Source organism: Eublepharis macularius, chromosome 4 (genome assembly GCF_028583425.1).
Source record: "Eublepharis macularius isolate TG4126 chromosome 4, MPM_Emac_v1.0, whole genome shotgun sequence".
Taxonomy (NCBI): domain Eukaryota; kingdom Metazoa; phylum Chordata; class Lepidosauria; order Squamata; family Eublepharidae; genus Eublepharis; species Eublepharis macularius.
Window position 1 is genome coordinate 16,918,346 of NC_072793.1, and position 14,559 is coordinate 16,932,904.

Consider the following 14,559-nt stretch of genomic DNA (forward strand, 5'->3'; position numbering starts at 1 on the left):
CTCACAATCCTGGAGCGAAGCAGAGACACAGCAGCGAGGGTGGTGGTCCAATGCCAGCACTGGAACCACAGACGGACAGCAAGGAAGTCTGGATAGGGAATGGCCGAGGCACCGAGTGGTCTGGGAGACCAGCTTAAATACCCCAAAACGTACCCTGGGGCTGGTGCTGTACTTGGTGGTTCTCACAGATTAAGACAAAGGGTCTAATGGGCTACTGAATGGCTTGGATGGGCCACTTTGGTAATCAGATTGTGATAAGTGACACCTCAGGAAGAGGGGACAAAAGAGGGAGGGGGAAATCCAAGTGGGCTGAAAGGATGTTCCAGCGGACAGGGCTTGTCCTGATGTCATCAGCTTCTGGAATGCGGAGGTTCCTTTGAGATGCATTCTCTAAGTGCTTGGGATGGTCAGCACTTAGTTCTTCTCCGGGGCGGCTCCTAAGATATGCAGAGCGGGGCGAGGGGCTCTCGCTGCGGACGTGGTGTGCCCGCTTCGCCGAAATGGCTTCTCAAAGCAGTCTTCTTCCCAGGGTCTTCTGGCTGCCTAAGAACATGGATGCCGGCTGGGCATAGCTGGGGCTGGATAGCAGGCTGCCCGGTAGCGAGGGCAAGCTCGGGGACCGGCTCGCGGGAGGCTCCAGGCGGGAACTGACCAGGGAGCGCCTAGCCAGGCTCGCTGGAGGTTTCCCCGGCAGGCGCCCGGCTGCTAGCAGCGGCTTGGGCCCATATGAGGCAGGCTTCCATGGAGGCAGGGGGAACAACACTTAAAACACAGTCCAAAGCAGGGAACAGGCACGGTCCGTGGTAGATGGCAGTGCAGGCACGGGGCACACTTGTAATAAAGTCCAAACACACACTGGAAATCCAGATATAGGTCAGGGCAGGGCTGCCCAGAAAGAGAGTCCTTTGTGCAGTTATCCAAACATGGAGTCAGTAAACTACACAGTCTATTACAGCAGCAGGGCAATTGACACGCAGGCAGGAAACTGACACGTGTATTAACACACACACGTGTAAAGCAATCTTTGATGTAGCAGTGAAACAGCAATGCAGGAAACTTTAACACAGTTCATGGCAGGCCTTAAAGCAGGGGAGGGGGCCTACTTGGCAACAATTCCCCCCCTCGGGGACTCCGGGACGTCAGGCACGGTGGTCCCCGAACTTGACTTCAAAGGCGAGGTGGTCGGCAATGTCCGGTGGTCGAGCTTCTAGCGAAGAAGGAGTGGGAAGGGAAGGAGGGGGAGGCGTCACTCAAAAATTTAGTTTGGAGAACCACCTAACCGAATAAGTGCAATTTAGATCAGCCAATGGGCTGCAGGTCTCTGGGTTCCCACCAGGGGGTGTGCTAAGTGCAACCGTCAGAATAAATAGCAATAATTCATAGGTAATAGCATTTCATAGTGATATAGGCAGCAATGAGCAATTCATGCATATAAATAGCAATAATTCATATTTGTGTACATTGATTAATTCATGGATGAAGGTAATTCATACGGAATTCATGATGGGTTAAAAGCATTAAAAACCAGGAGCAATTCATATACACGGATTAATTCATAGGCATAGAATTAAAAGCAAAGGCAATTCATGGATACAATTCATGAATGTAGGATTAAAAGCAATTCATACAAGATAAAAGTGAAATGTGCAAGCAAGGCATAGACCAATTCATCGAGGGTGGAACAATTCATGGGTGATTAAAACCATAAATACATATATATAGGATTAAAACAATAATTCAGGAAGTTGAAACCAATTTCATAGATAAAAGCAGCAATGGTAAAAGCAAGTGCGGGGAAACAATTCATGAGGGTTAAGCGGCGGAAGGGCTCATAGGGGCAGAAAAATAAACTTCGCTATTAAAAGGCTAACTCATGCGGCCAGATTAAAACCAAATTCATAGAGTTTAAAATCAGTAATTAAATAACCTTTAAAAGAGACCATACCGGAGGGGTCTCAGTTAAAACCAAATTCATAAAATGATAGATAGACTAGAATTACCTCGGCGGAGGGAGTCAGGTTAAAAAGGCAATTCCTAAGGTTAAAATCAAATTCATAGGGATAAAGTTAATAGGGGGTGATAAAAGGGTCCCAGTTCATGGGAAGATCATGGGCGCACTTGCGGTAAATAGAGGGAGGGACTAGTTCGGGGCTAAATTCATGGGAGTAAAATTCATAAGAAGCAATGGCAAGAAATTCATAAGACCATAGAGCAACAAAGATCACAGATGGCTCAGTCCGCAGTATAGCTGCTAGACTGGGTTGCATATATACAGAAACGAGCAAGCTTAGTCCATGTGTTCCAAAACACACTTCCACCCCCCCCTTGCTGTCTGCGTCAATCCGCAGGGCAGGGTCGGCAGGCGGCGAGAAGGGCTTCAGACACACAGTTCTAGTCCTCATGGAGGTGGCGCTGCTGGCGGTCGTTTGGAGACGGGCCGTGGGCCGGGAGGCAGAGTAATATGTCCCCCCCTAGTCCACAAGAGGGCCTCGGAGCGGTGTCCGGCAGCAAAGCGTCCATGGGGCTGGTTCAGGATCCATACATATAATAAAATATAGTCATAGTTCATAACAACGCAAGCAAATAAACAAGGGTTAAAGGAGGGCGCCAAGAATAACCCTTAAGGCAGAAGAAGGTCGGGGTTATAGTGATCCAAGCGGTGAGACAGCTGGAGTTGCTGGAGCTGTCGGCGGCTCCAACAGCCCAAATAGAGTAGTGAGGCACACAACAAAACTTGGAAGGCCAAAATAACGATGATCGGGTGCAAAGCCAAATTGTAAATTCCAGTGGCGGTGGGGCTCCAGCCAAAGAGGGTTTCCCACCACGAGTGCTCACCGGTGGTCTTAATCCGCTGGACAAGATCCAAAATCTCCTTGCCGTTGTGGGACACAACCAAAGCAGTAGTGTCCCCGTCCCTCTGGATGCTCTGGAGGGTGCGGTGGAGCTGCGGGTGGGCCAGGAGCTCGTGGATTAATTCCAGACCGATGCCAAGGGGAATGGGCTTCACATAACGATAGATGGAGGGTGCCACCAGGATCTCTTCTTGGGTCCAGACCGGTACCGTGTAGGTGAAGTCGCAGGCTGCCACCGAAGACAGGTTGCAAAAGCAGCGATTGACTCCCGGGATCACGGGCTTCAGCTGGAACGAGTTCAGGACCACAAAATCGCAGGCCGTTCGCACGCAGGCACATCCTTTCCCAATGTAGACGACAGCGGAGCTGTTCTCCCGGGCGACCTCGAAAGAGCACTCGTTGAGGGCGTCGACTTGCGGGGCTACACAGGGGTGATGCGGTGCAAAGGCTTGGTCCTGGCAAATGAAGCCGGTCTGGTCTCGATGCTGGCACCCTTGGAGGCTGACGAGCTGCCATCCAGTCGGGGTGAAGCGGGCCCAATGGTCAGGGTGGCGGGCGTAGAGGACTTCGGTGTCACTGACTTGGAGTCCCAGAGGCACGACTGGATACACGTAGAATGACTCGTGCGCACTGGCCGTTAATAAAAATAATTTAAGCTCCTGGGTGGTCGGTGAGAATGAGGAATTTACGAGAGACCACCAGGATTCAAGCTCCAGTTCAATGGGTGACAATTTGGGCATAATCAATCTTTTAATTTCCAGGGGCAAGTGCCCGTCCGTGGCTTGCCGAATTAGCCCCATGGCCACAGCCTGGTTTAATTGTTGGGCTTGCATACATGCCATGGCTATTGACATGTTGCGTTCCAAAGACTGTGTTCCTTTGAGTAGCAGAGAAAAATCTCTTTCAATTTGACTCTCCCAGTTAACTAAAATGGAGCTGATCTCGTGTTGCCCATTTGAAATGGAATTTAGGGACTGCACCACCGGTTTACCTAAGTCGGAGATGCTAGTTGTGACATGGGCAAACTTATTAGCGAGAGTCTCAATGTTGACCGAATCCATGATTGCTAAGCCTCCGGCTGCAGGAGCAGTCCAGTCGGCAATGCTTCGTCTGGCACGCGAGAGAGAAGGAGAGGGATCGATCCACAATTGTAGCCATGCATTCCAACCCTTGCTACCGGCCTCCAGATAGGGAGCGCACTGCGGCAGCCTCTGGGTTACATTTAGCTCAGCTAAGTCTATGCGGATCTCTTTTAAAGACATTTGCGGGCGGACTAGAACTCTCTCTCGAATGTCAGTTTTCAAAACATGGGAGCCCACTATATGCGTGCCGCCTTGGCTTAATTGTTTATTGCTAGCAATCAAAGGGTCAATTTGGATGGTGTGGGTCTCCTGGGTCCGGATCAGCAGGGAATAATTGCCTGGTTCATGAGTCAAATTTACAAAGAGCAGCCCAAGCCGGTGAAATTTCTCTACTAGGGGCTTGGTTTGGCATTCGGGCGTCTGTTGAACCAGTACCCAATCGGGTGGGCCGTGTTTGGCTAGGTCTTCCTCCTTTACAATCCAGGTCAGGTTCTCCCAGCGTTCTATAGCAAAGGAGAGAACTGCGCCTGAAGGGGGCGTGATAGTGACTGATGCAGTTTCAGTGGCAGTAGTGCCTAGTAGGATGGTCATTCTAAAGGGGTCTCCTGCCTTCCATACTGCGGCCGACACTAAAATAACTTCACAGTATGGTCCGAAAGCCTCAGTGACAAATGGCGAGGTTTCGACATTGGCAGGGGTGGTATATTTGTCTACCACCGGGACTGCGGTGGGGGCTGGCCTGATACGGGGAAGAAACATACATGGAATCGGAGCAAGTGGTGAAACTGTATCCGTGGGCGAGTAGCAGACTAATTCTTGAGACAGAGTTTTCACTCCCACACATAAAATAACAAGCTCTGGGGGTCGGATCCACTGCTCTTCGCAACTGCGGAAGTTAGTGCGATCCATGGGGGTGGTCATATTAATCTGCTGCACAACCTTGCAGACCATCATTTCATTTCCTGCTAGTGTATTAATACATCTCCAGTGGGGGTAGGGCATTAATTTGGACGGGCGTCCCTCTGTTAGGGTGCCTGCCAGCACGAGCAAACACAGAGTAGCCAGGTGCCTCATCTCCTGGCCTTCCTTTTCTTTCTGTGGTGAAAATATCCTGGGGAGACCTGCGGATATAAGTACAGGCTCCCTGAGTTTATTGCAGCAAAATAAATGGCGTAAAGGGGGAAAAAGAAAAAGGGAGAGCGTTTTTCTGCCAGCGCTGTCTATTAGGTGGGGCTCGAACGAGAAGTCCCGGAGCACTAAGCGAGCCTTCCAGCTTGTTGCTCTGGGGAACTCCTGTGTGAAGGCTTCTTTCTAAAGCGTGTATATTTCAGGGGGGGACGTCTTTACGTCGAGCAAGGGTCGTTTGTGCGTTAGGCGGGGTTATGCAAACTCGCCCCAGGGGTCCCTGGGTGCCTAGACTATGTGGCCTTCAGGTGCCCCTTGCTCGGTGGCGGGCTGCTTTTATTTTGCGGGCTGAGAGCTGTCGGTCCGGCTCGGCCTGGCCTTGCCGCTTTAAAATGGAAAAAAACTAAAGAGCGGCTTCCATTAACTATAAGGGTTGCTGCAGACGGGGGCCCTCGCTTTAATTTTCAAAAATAGGCCTTCGTCATATGTTTGCAGGACAACCAATTTTTGAAGGGACTCCCTCGGGAGGCCCCGTTTTCTGGTTTAAAAAAAAAAAGGTACACCGGGCAAAAAGAAAAATATACTGAGCAAAAAGAAAACACACGGAGCAAGAAGCATACGGGTGTGGGGTGCTTTTAGGTTGCCCTTACTTGGGGTGCCTGGCAGGGCTTCATTATAACTTCAATATGTCTCCCCCCCTTCTTTTCCCTTGTACGGTACGGGCAAGGGAAAAGATTACGTGGGGCGGGCGGCTGCTGGCGGAAAGGGCCGAAGTTGAGCCGAGGGCGCTCGGCGGCGTTTATCGAAAAGCGGCGGAGGCGGCCGAGATCTGCCGGCGCCACTGGGTCTGGGTTGTTCGGGGGGTCATCTTGGCGCAGGGGATCCTGGCTATGTAAATGAGGCACGCTGCCCCTTGTGCGTGGCGAACGCACCCCAATAACATATTCCAGAGGTAACATATTTACAAAATACTGGCGGGTCTTTTACTTTTGCACTAAAGCGTACTGGCTGGTGGCGCCGTATAGCAACTCACCATGACGAATATGAACATTAGTAAAAGAGGGGTGTTGGGCTATTTGGGGATCCTTTCCCAGGGGAGGCACGGCCCTCAAAGCCAAAGCCGACCATCATGCGAAAGCGTGGGTCTGGCAGGTGAGACCCCGAATCTACGTAGATGCGGGATCTTCACCAGCACGGCGGGTGAAATGTTTTCAAACAAAGAAATCACCTTTTTTGGTGGTTTCAACGTTGGAAGACTGCATTCACTTTTGGGCTAAAGCCTCTCCAAACACTTTCACACACAGCAAATCTCTTTTGCCTGTGCAATTTTTTTTCCGAACATGCGGCTTACAATCCAATTAAGAATCACTCTCGGTGGTGGTCCTATTTGGCTTTGGTTGCCGTGTCTTCCCCAAGGGTCCCAACTGTGGGGCCCGCCTAGTGAAGTTAAAGAATAGAACTGGAAAAACTTTTGACATTCACACCTATATCTACATATTCTACTGTTTCTTTTATACTAAGGCTACAAAGGTCTGGTCTAAGGGGACACAGGGTATCTCTGGCCCAGGGTGAAGGGATATCTGGCGAATCACTGGGCAGAGGGGGGCTGGGCTGGTGGCGGCTCCCCCAGGGTCATACACAGGAGGGGCGGTTTGGAGCGGCTTCCCTTTCCATTCCTTTAATTGAGAGGCGTGAAAGTATTTTAGCCAAGTGCCTCCTGTCTTTCTCTGGATAGCTACCTGATAGACGGCTGGGGAGACTCTTTTCGTGATGGGGACTGGGCCTTGCCATTTGGCTGCTAGTGAATGCGCCTTTTGCGAGAACTTCCTGTACAGAACGAGCTGTCCTTCCTCCCACTGCCTGGGGTTCCTGACCCATCCTAATTTGCGGTCCATATCTTTCTGAGCGGTGCCCAACTTCTGGGCCACTTGCATGTGGACGGCGTGTATGGATGAGAGCAGATCCTGGACCCAAGCGTCATTAATCACTACGGGCTGCATATCAGAAGGGAGCTGCGTATCTAGCCAGAAGGCCTCCGGGAGCTGCATTCTTCGCCCTGTCATTACCATATGGGGTGTGAGCCCGTGAACTGCGGTGGTGCCTCTGATGGCCATTAGGATTATGGGGAGTTTTTCATCCCAGTCTCTCCCGGAGGAGCGAACCATTTTGCGGAGAGCCTCCTTGAGGGTCCGGTTGGTTCTTTCTATGGCGCCCGAAGCTTGAGGGTGGCCGGCTATGTGGAAGCGTTGCTGGATGCCTAGCGCCTTGCAAAGCTCCTGTGTGACTTCTCCGATGAAGTGTGAGCCTAAATCAGAGTCCATGACTCTCACAATGCCCCATCTTGAAAAGACATTGTTGAACAGTAGTTTGGCTGTGGTGGCTGCATTGTTGCGCTTGCACGGAAACGCTTCGACCCATTTGCTAAAGGGGTCTATGACAGTGAGACAGTGGCGATTGCCGCGAGGAGTGGGGGGAAGGGGGCCGATAAAGTCAATTTGTATGCGAGCCCAGGGTCCGTCAATTCTCTGATGCTGGAGGGGAGCTCTAGGTCCGGTGGGGTCTGCATTGACCATAGCGCAGGACAGACAGTTGTCTACCCACTGCGCTACTTCTGTGCGCATGCCAGGCCACCATCCAACCTCTTTTACCCTTTCCAGAGTCAGGTCCTTGCCTCGGTGTCCCTGCTCGTGGACAAACTGAATTAAGTCAGCCCTAACTTCCAATGGCACTACCCAGTGGCGTTCACCGGCTGTATCTACTGCCCAAACTATGCCTTCTTCTTCTCTGATCATGAGTCTCCCTGTCTGATCTCTTCCTGCGGCTAGGAGGTCGGCTATTTCTGGGTCAGATAGCTGCAGTTGTGCTAGGTCTAGTGTTCCCGTAGTTCCCTGAGCCTGGCTGCGGGCTTGTGCGCGAGTGGTGACAGGGTGTAAGGGGCAATCGGTAGCTGGTTCCGGTAGGGGAGCATTTTCAGTGGCGGCTGCCTTGGCTGCGAGGTCTGCCTGGTCATTCCAATAAGCGGTCTCTGAGTTTGTCTTCTGGTGTCCCTTGACATGGGTAACCTGCGTTGGGCCTGAGCGGGACTGAAGGAGTGCTGCTACTTGCTGCCATAGCTGTAGGTGGGCTACGGGTTTCCCATCACTTGCTCTCCACCCCTGATTCTGCCACACCGGGAGCCAGACCATGGCGGCTTTGGCCGTCCAATCCGAGTCTGTGTAAATGGCAAGCGGGCTTTCTGGGGGCTCAAACTCAAGCACTGCCAGAAGCGCTTGCACCTCAGCCGCTTGGCTGGAATGGGGGCGGGCTGGACCTTTGAGAGTATGGGCGTCGCTCACTCGCACGGCGCCGTAGCCTGTCCGAGGGGAGCCTCCAACGTGAAAGGAGGAGCCGTCACAGAACCAGCAAGTGAAGCCGTTCTGTCGGGCTTCCTCTAGCGGGACTCCCCAAGTGACTGGCCAAACAACCTGCGGTGGCGGGTCCAGGGGGCACTCGTGCTCGGTCCCAGTCACTAACAGGCCATAGGGGGCTGGTGGCTCAGTGGTTTCCTTTTTGAATTCTACTCCGCGGTTGACCAGGGCCAGGGTCCACTGCGCTATGCGGGCGTTTGAGACTTGTCCATCTTGTATTTTTCCCGACAGGATATATTTGAGAGGCGCGTGAGTGGTTTGAACTATTGTGCGTGACCCTCCTATGATAAATTCCCAATGGGTCAGACTCCAAACTAGAGCAAGGCAAGTCTTTTCGCATGGGCTGAACTTGGTCTCTACTGAAGTTAGATTGCGAGAGGCATAGGCTACTACTCTAGCGGTTCCCGCCTGCTGCTGGGTGAGCGTGGCTCCTATGCTCTTGTCTGACACGGCTAACTGAATAAAGAATGGCTGGGTGACATCCGGATGGGCTAGGGCCGGGGCTGCGGCCAGACTGCGCTTCAGCTCGGCTAAGGCTGTCTGTTGCTCCGGTCCCCACTCCCAGGGAGTGTTCTTCTTGAGGAGAGCATAAAGGGGGCGAGCCTTGTCTGCAAAGGACTCGATGAAGTCTCGGGAAAAGTTAAAAGTTCCTAGAAGGGCTCTGAGGGAGGGGACATCGGTGGGTGCAGGCAGCTTGGAAATGACCTCCATTCGCTGGGCGTCCGGGGTGCGACCCTCGGGTCCCAGGGTCAGACCCAGGTACTTGACGCTGGTCTGAACCAATTGGGCCTTTTCCCTGCTAGCCTTGAACCCAGTCTCGCGGAGGAGTTCCAGGACTTCCCTGGTGATTTGGCTGGCTAATTCTTCCGTGGGGGCGTGGACTAAAATGTCATCCACGTAGCTCAGTACGTGGGGCCTCGAGGAGGGTTGGAGGCGTTCCCACATCTGAACCACATGGGCATGACAAATACTGGGGCTGGAGTGGAATCCCTGGGGTGTCCGTTTGAATGCGTATTGCTGGCCGCGGAAAGTGAACGCGAACTTGTACCAGCAAGACTCATGCAACCGGATGGAGTGGAAAGCGTTGGCCAGGTCTATGACCGAGTAGAACCGGGACCCAGCGGCAATGGCCGTTAGGATCTCATTGTACTTGGCCACAACCGGGGCAACTGGAGGGGTGGTGGCATTCAGGGCACGGAAGTCGACCGTCATTCTCCAGGTCACTCCATCTGCTTTTAGAACTGGCCACAATGGGGCGTTGCAGATGGACTGCATCGGGAGTATGACGTCCCACTCAAGGAGTCCTTCTATAGTCTTGGCTATCCCTGCCTCAGCTTCCGCTGGGTACTTGTACTGTCGTTGGGGAGGGGGGTCCTTTCCTTCAATCAGGACGCAGGCGCCCTTCACTATCCCACACTCGGCCTTGTCTGTCACCCACACTTCGGGAAAGTCCTGAACCCAGGGGTCTCCTGTGATGGGGGCGAGAGGAAGGGGGGCCTTAAGGGCTGCACATCGATGGACTGCATTGACAAAGTCTGGGCCTCCTGGGATGCGCCACAGGAGCCCATTTGCTAGGTCAATGGTCAGTCCCTCGGCACGGAAAAATGGCATGCCCAAAAGTCCATCATCTTCTCCCCGGTTTGCGCATGCCGAAATCCGGGTGGCCAGGTTCCCAACGGAGAGGGGGATATCCTGCCAGACCTGGGATTCCTGCATGCCGCCTCCAAAACCGGCGAGCTGCATGGTGGTGGGGGTCTGAGTTCCCTTAGTGACTAAGGTGGGCCGGAGTATATTAAGTGAAGCTCCGGTATCTATGAGGAGGGTGGCAGGCTTCTTCTTTTCCCCGGGAGTCCCGATCCCTGCCTTCACTGTCGGTCTCCCCCATGTGTCCGGCTTTAGTTTGGCAACTATGCCCACGGAGGGAGACTGGGACTCGGGGCAACCCTATTCTGATCCTGCACACTGGTCGGTGGAAGCGGCGCTTCCTCTAAAGGGGTTGTTGGGGCTCGGGCGTTCCCGGACCGCAGCTATCGGGGGACTCGAGAAGGGAGGGTCTGGCGGTAAAGGGGGCGCTGACGGAGGTACTGGGGGCTGTTGCTGGTCTTCCCACTCCATGATCGCTTTCATTAGAACGGACGTGTGCTTTCCATCGAATAGCTCCATGTTCGCTCCAATGTTTTTGAGGCGCATCCATAGTTCCCAACGGAGGGGGTCCCTGGACTGGGGCGTGTTGCCGCGGTCCCGGTAGCCCTCGTGGTCGCCCTGCGATGCTCCCCAAGCGTTAGACTGATCTGGAGGCGGGTAGACCTGATGATTGTACGGGTGTGATGCTCGCGAGTGAGAAGGGGCTAGGGGTGCCTCCTGTAATCGGGGCTCGTGGGGTCCCTGCTGGGAGGAAGAGCCGTAACTCGGGGTGGGCGCAAAGGAAACTCCCGGGCGGTAGTCCCTTGGTCCTCTTCCCCGGTTAAAGCTACTGCTCCTTCCCCTCAGGATCCCTCCCCTTGCCTCCGGGTACGGGCTGCGTCCCTGCGGTCGGTATTGAGAGTGGGGGCCATGATTGGCATAGGTGACTGCACTTATCGGCTCGCTCTCCTTTCTACGAGAGGCCGGGGACTTCACATGGCGCATGGCGCCGGTCTCTCGCAACAGGCCAGCAATGCTCCTGATGCGGGATTCCAGCTCTCCCCATGTAATGCTCCCGGGCTCTACTCCTGCTAGGGCCAGGCGAGTGGTGCTGTTGAGTCCATCTATGACTGCCCTCCTAAATTCTAAGTCGTCGAAGTCCGGCATGTCGCTCAAGTCTAAATCTACCTCGTCTGCTAGTTCGGCTAGGAGCTGTTTCCTGGCTAAATATGCCTCTGGATCCTCTCCGGGTTTTTGAGACTCTGCAATATACAGGGCTTTTAAACTCTTGGTGGGCCACAGGAAGGCGCACAACTCTTTCATGGCACCATACTGACTGCGAGTGGCTAGTCTCTGGTTAGAAATATATGCGTTGAGGGAGGTGACTATTTCGGGGCTGGCACAATGGCGGGCCAGCTGAGCTACATCGGAGCCACTGGCGGAGGGCTGGGACATGGTCACGTGAGCAAACCATTGTATAGCTGAGTCTCGGTTCAGGGGTCCCATTCGATCCGCTATGGCTTGGAGCTCATCGGGCCTCCAATTGCGGGTCTCTTTAACTATTCGGTCTGTCTTCCTGCCATCATCGTCTGTGGTGACAATTTCCTTGGTGGCTATCGGATGGAGGGGCTGTGGAGCTTTCTCGGGCTGGGGCGAAGGAGGTGACCAACTGTCGGTACTACCTTCGGGGAGGGCCAAGAGGGCTGCGGGATGCACGGCGGAGATTACGGCCTGCTGCATCCCCAGGTGCTGCTTTAGGGCCTCTAGCTCCCTCTTACAGGCGGAGTGGTCCGCAGAAACTACCTTGGAGTGATTGTGCTCTGCCATGAACTGGGCGGCATGGGTTAGCTTAGCGATTCTTTCCTGTCCCTCGATTACTGCATGCTCAGCCATGTCGGCACGAGCGGTGGCCGCTTCAGCCTTGTGCTGGGCGTCCTGGAGGGCAGTAGTTAATCCTTGCTTTTCTAATATGAAATTGACGCGTTCAGCGCGCCACTCAACTGTCTTTTCCTCATGGTCTCTTTCCTGTTCGGTTAGTTTGGCCCTGAGACTCTGGATTTCTAGATGCAGGGCGTCCTGTTCTCGCTTTGCTTTTTCCTCTAGCTCCTTCCTTTCTTTGTCCTGGGCTATTCTAAGCCTCTCTATTTCCTGCTCACTGTCTTCCTGTGCTATCTGTAATTTATTTATCAGGGACACGCTGTCCTGTAAGGCAGTGAAAAGTGCCCAAGCTCCGTATCTGTCTTTCTTACTTGACTTGGGTTTCTCCTTTTCGCAAAAATCCTGGAAGGCGCTTCTAACTATCTGGAGTGGGTCGGGTCCCTTGAAGGAACCGGCTTCCCAAGGGCAATCTCCCTTCTTAACTAGCCACTTCTCCAGGCGGGGCACGGTGGGGTTTGCCCGGTACATTTTTACTTTCGTTTAAGGCTGACCTCGGGGGAGGTTAAAGAGTAGATCAGCGACACCAGGGGTGGGGCGATTGAAGCTCCCTATAAGTTTTCCCGTCTAGGGGCCGTTCAGAGGTTATTTCCCTTCGGGTCCTCGGGGATTCTTACACTGGATTCTTAGGGGTTTTTAGCAACTTTCTCCTCTCTATGTTCCTTTGGGAGGTTTATCCTTCCCTCTGGTTCTCAAGGATTTTTAAACTGGGTTCTACACAGGGTTTTTACCAGGGGTGATTTTTAAGGGTCCTACTATTAGGTTCACAAGGGTATTTTTAAGGGTCCTATACTCGGTTCTTCTCCACCGGGGGAGAAGGAAAATTCCTATTCCCGTTTCAAGCTTGCCTACAAGCCACGGGACCAGGAAAAGTTTACTGGCACAGACGGTGCTCTCAAGCTTCTCTAAGCCCAAGAACCAAAAACGCTCAGTGCTCCCAAGCCTCTGCTCAGAAGCCAAAGCTCAGGGGTCTCCCAAGCCTATACTCGGAAAACCAAAGCTCAGGGGTCTCCCAAGCCTATGCGCTCAGAAAACCAAAAAGTGTTCCCAAGCCTCTGCTCAGAAACTGCAACTAAGGGGGTCTCCCAAGCCTATGCTCAGGCAACCAGAAATGCTCCCAAGCCTCTGCTCAGAAGCCAAAATGCTCTCAAGCTCTCTGCCCAAGAACTAAACTCAAAAAGTCCCCAGGCCTCGTGCTCAGAGACAAACGATTAAACTGTCTCCAAGCCTCGACCAAAAGACTAAATGCGCTCAAGGACTGCCTCTGCAAGTCCCCAAGCAAAAGTGCTCAGGAGTAAAACCACGGTACTCCCAAGCGGAAAAAGCGCTCAAGAGTTCAAACAACTCCCAAGCAGGGTGCGCCCACGAGTCTGACCTCAAACTCGCAAGCGGAAAGGCGCCCAAGAGTCTACTTTAAAACTCTCAAGCACGGTGCGGCTGGCTGCCGCGGGGCTTCAGGAACCTGGCTTTAGATTCCCAAAGCTAAACTAACTAAACAAACGGACTAACAATCCCTTCACGTTTCCTCCGGAGCGGGGATTGAAGCCTAAGTGCTGGCAGGAGCGGGGTATGGACGGGCTTAGGAGAGACGGGGGAGGGCGGAAAAGAATTTTATATGTGCTGCTTCAGGATATATATAAATCTATAGAGCCTACTTCTGGGATCCCACCCACATAGACGCGTTTAGGCGGCCCGGAAGGTGGCCAGGAACTTCACCAGTTCAGAGGTCCTCACCCACAGTACACCGGTTATAACGGCTGGAGGGCCTCGCGGTGCACCACAAAAGGCAAGTAGTCCAAAGCTGGCTGAAGGAGGAAATGGGGAAAAGCCAACCCACAAGATAGGAAATGCTCGCTAGAGCCACACACACTCACACTTTTAATTCCCTGAGCTAAATTGCGCTCTTTACACTGAGGTCTGGAAAATTTTCCTCTAAGTCAGTTCGCCGAAGACACGCGTGTCGACTCACGTGTATTCACACGAACTGGGTTATGCCCGCATCCTCCACCAGTAAACTGTTACCAGAACTGCTCTTTATTATAATGGGGAATTAGCTATAGCAGTCTGTAACTAAAAATTAAGCGCGGATCATAACCTATGTTTACGGAGGTCCCGATCCCAGACACTCTAGTGAAAAAGAGGCAGACAACAAATAAGTTCAAACACGTGTATTTGGTGTGGCGTAAGCCTAACTTGCACAATCATACAAGGAACACACAAGATCTAGGAAATACAGAGTAGGAAATACAGAGACGTTCGCATTAGCGGGTTCCCAACGATGGTAAGGGAAATACTCACAATCCTGGAGCGAAGCAGAGACACAGCAGCGAGGGTGGTGGTCCAATGCCAGCACTGGAACCACAGACGGACAGCAAGGAAGTCTGGATAGGGAATGGCCGAGGCACCGAGTGGTCTGGGAGACCAGCTTAAATACCCCAAAACGTACCCTGGGGCTGGTGCTGTACTTGGTGGTTCTCACAGATTAAGACAAAGGGTCTAATGGGCTACTGAATGGCTTGGATGGGCCACTTTGGT

General features: G+C 53.0%; 1 protein-coding gene across 5 annotated transcripts in view; it reads left to right on the top strand.

Annotated features, from left to right (window-relative positions):
* Positions 1–14,559, top strand: part of LOC129328905 (ATP-binding cassette sub-family A member 9-like) — a 146,647-nt gene that overhangs the window by 123,477 nt on the left and 8,611 nt on the right. The window lies entirely within an intron of this gene.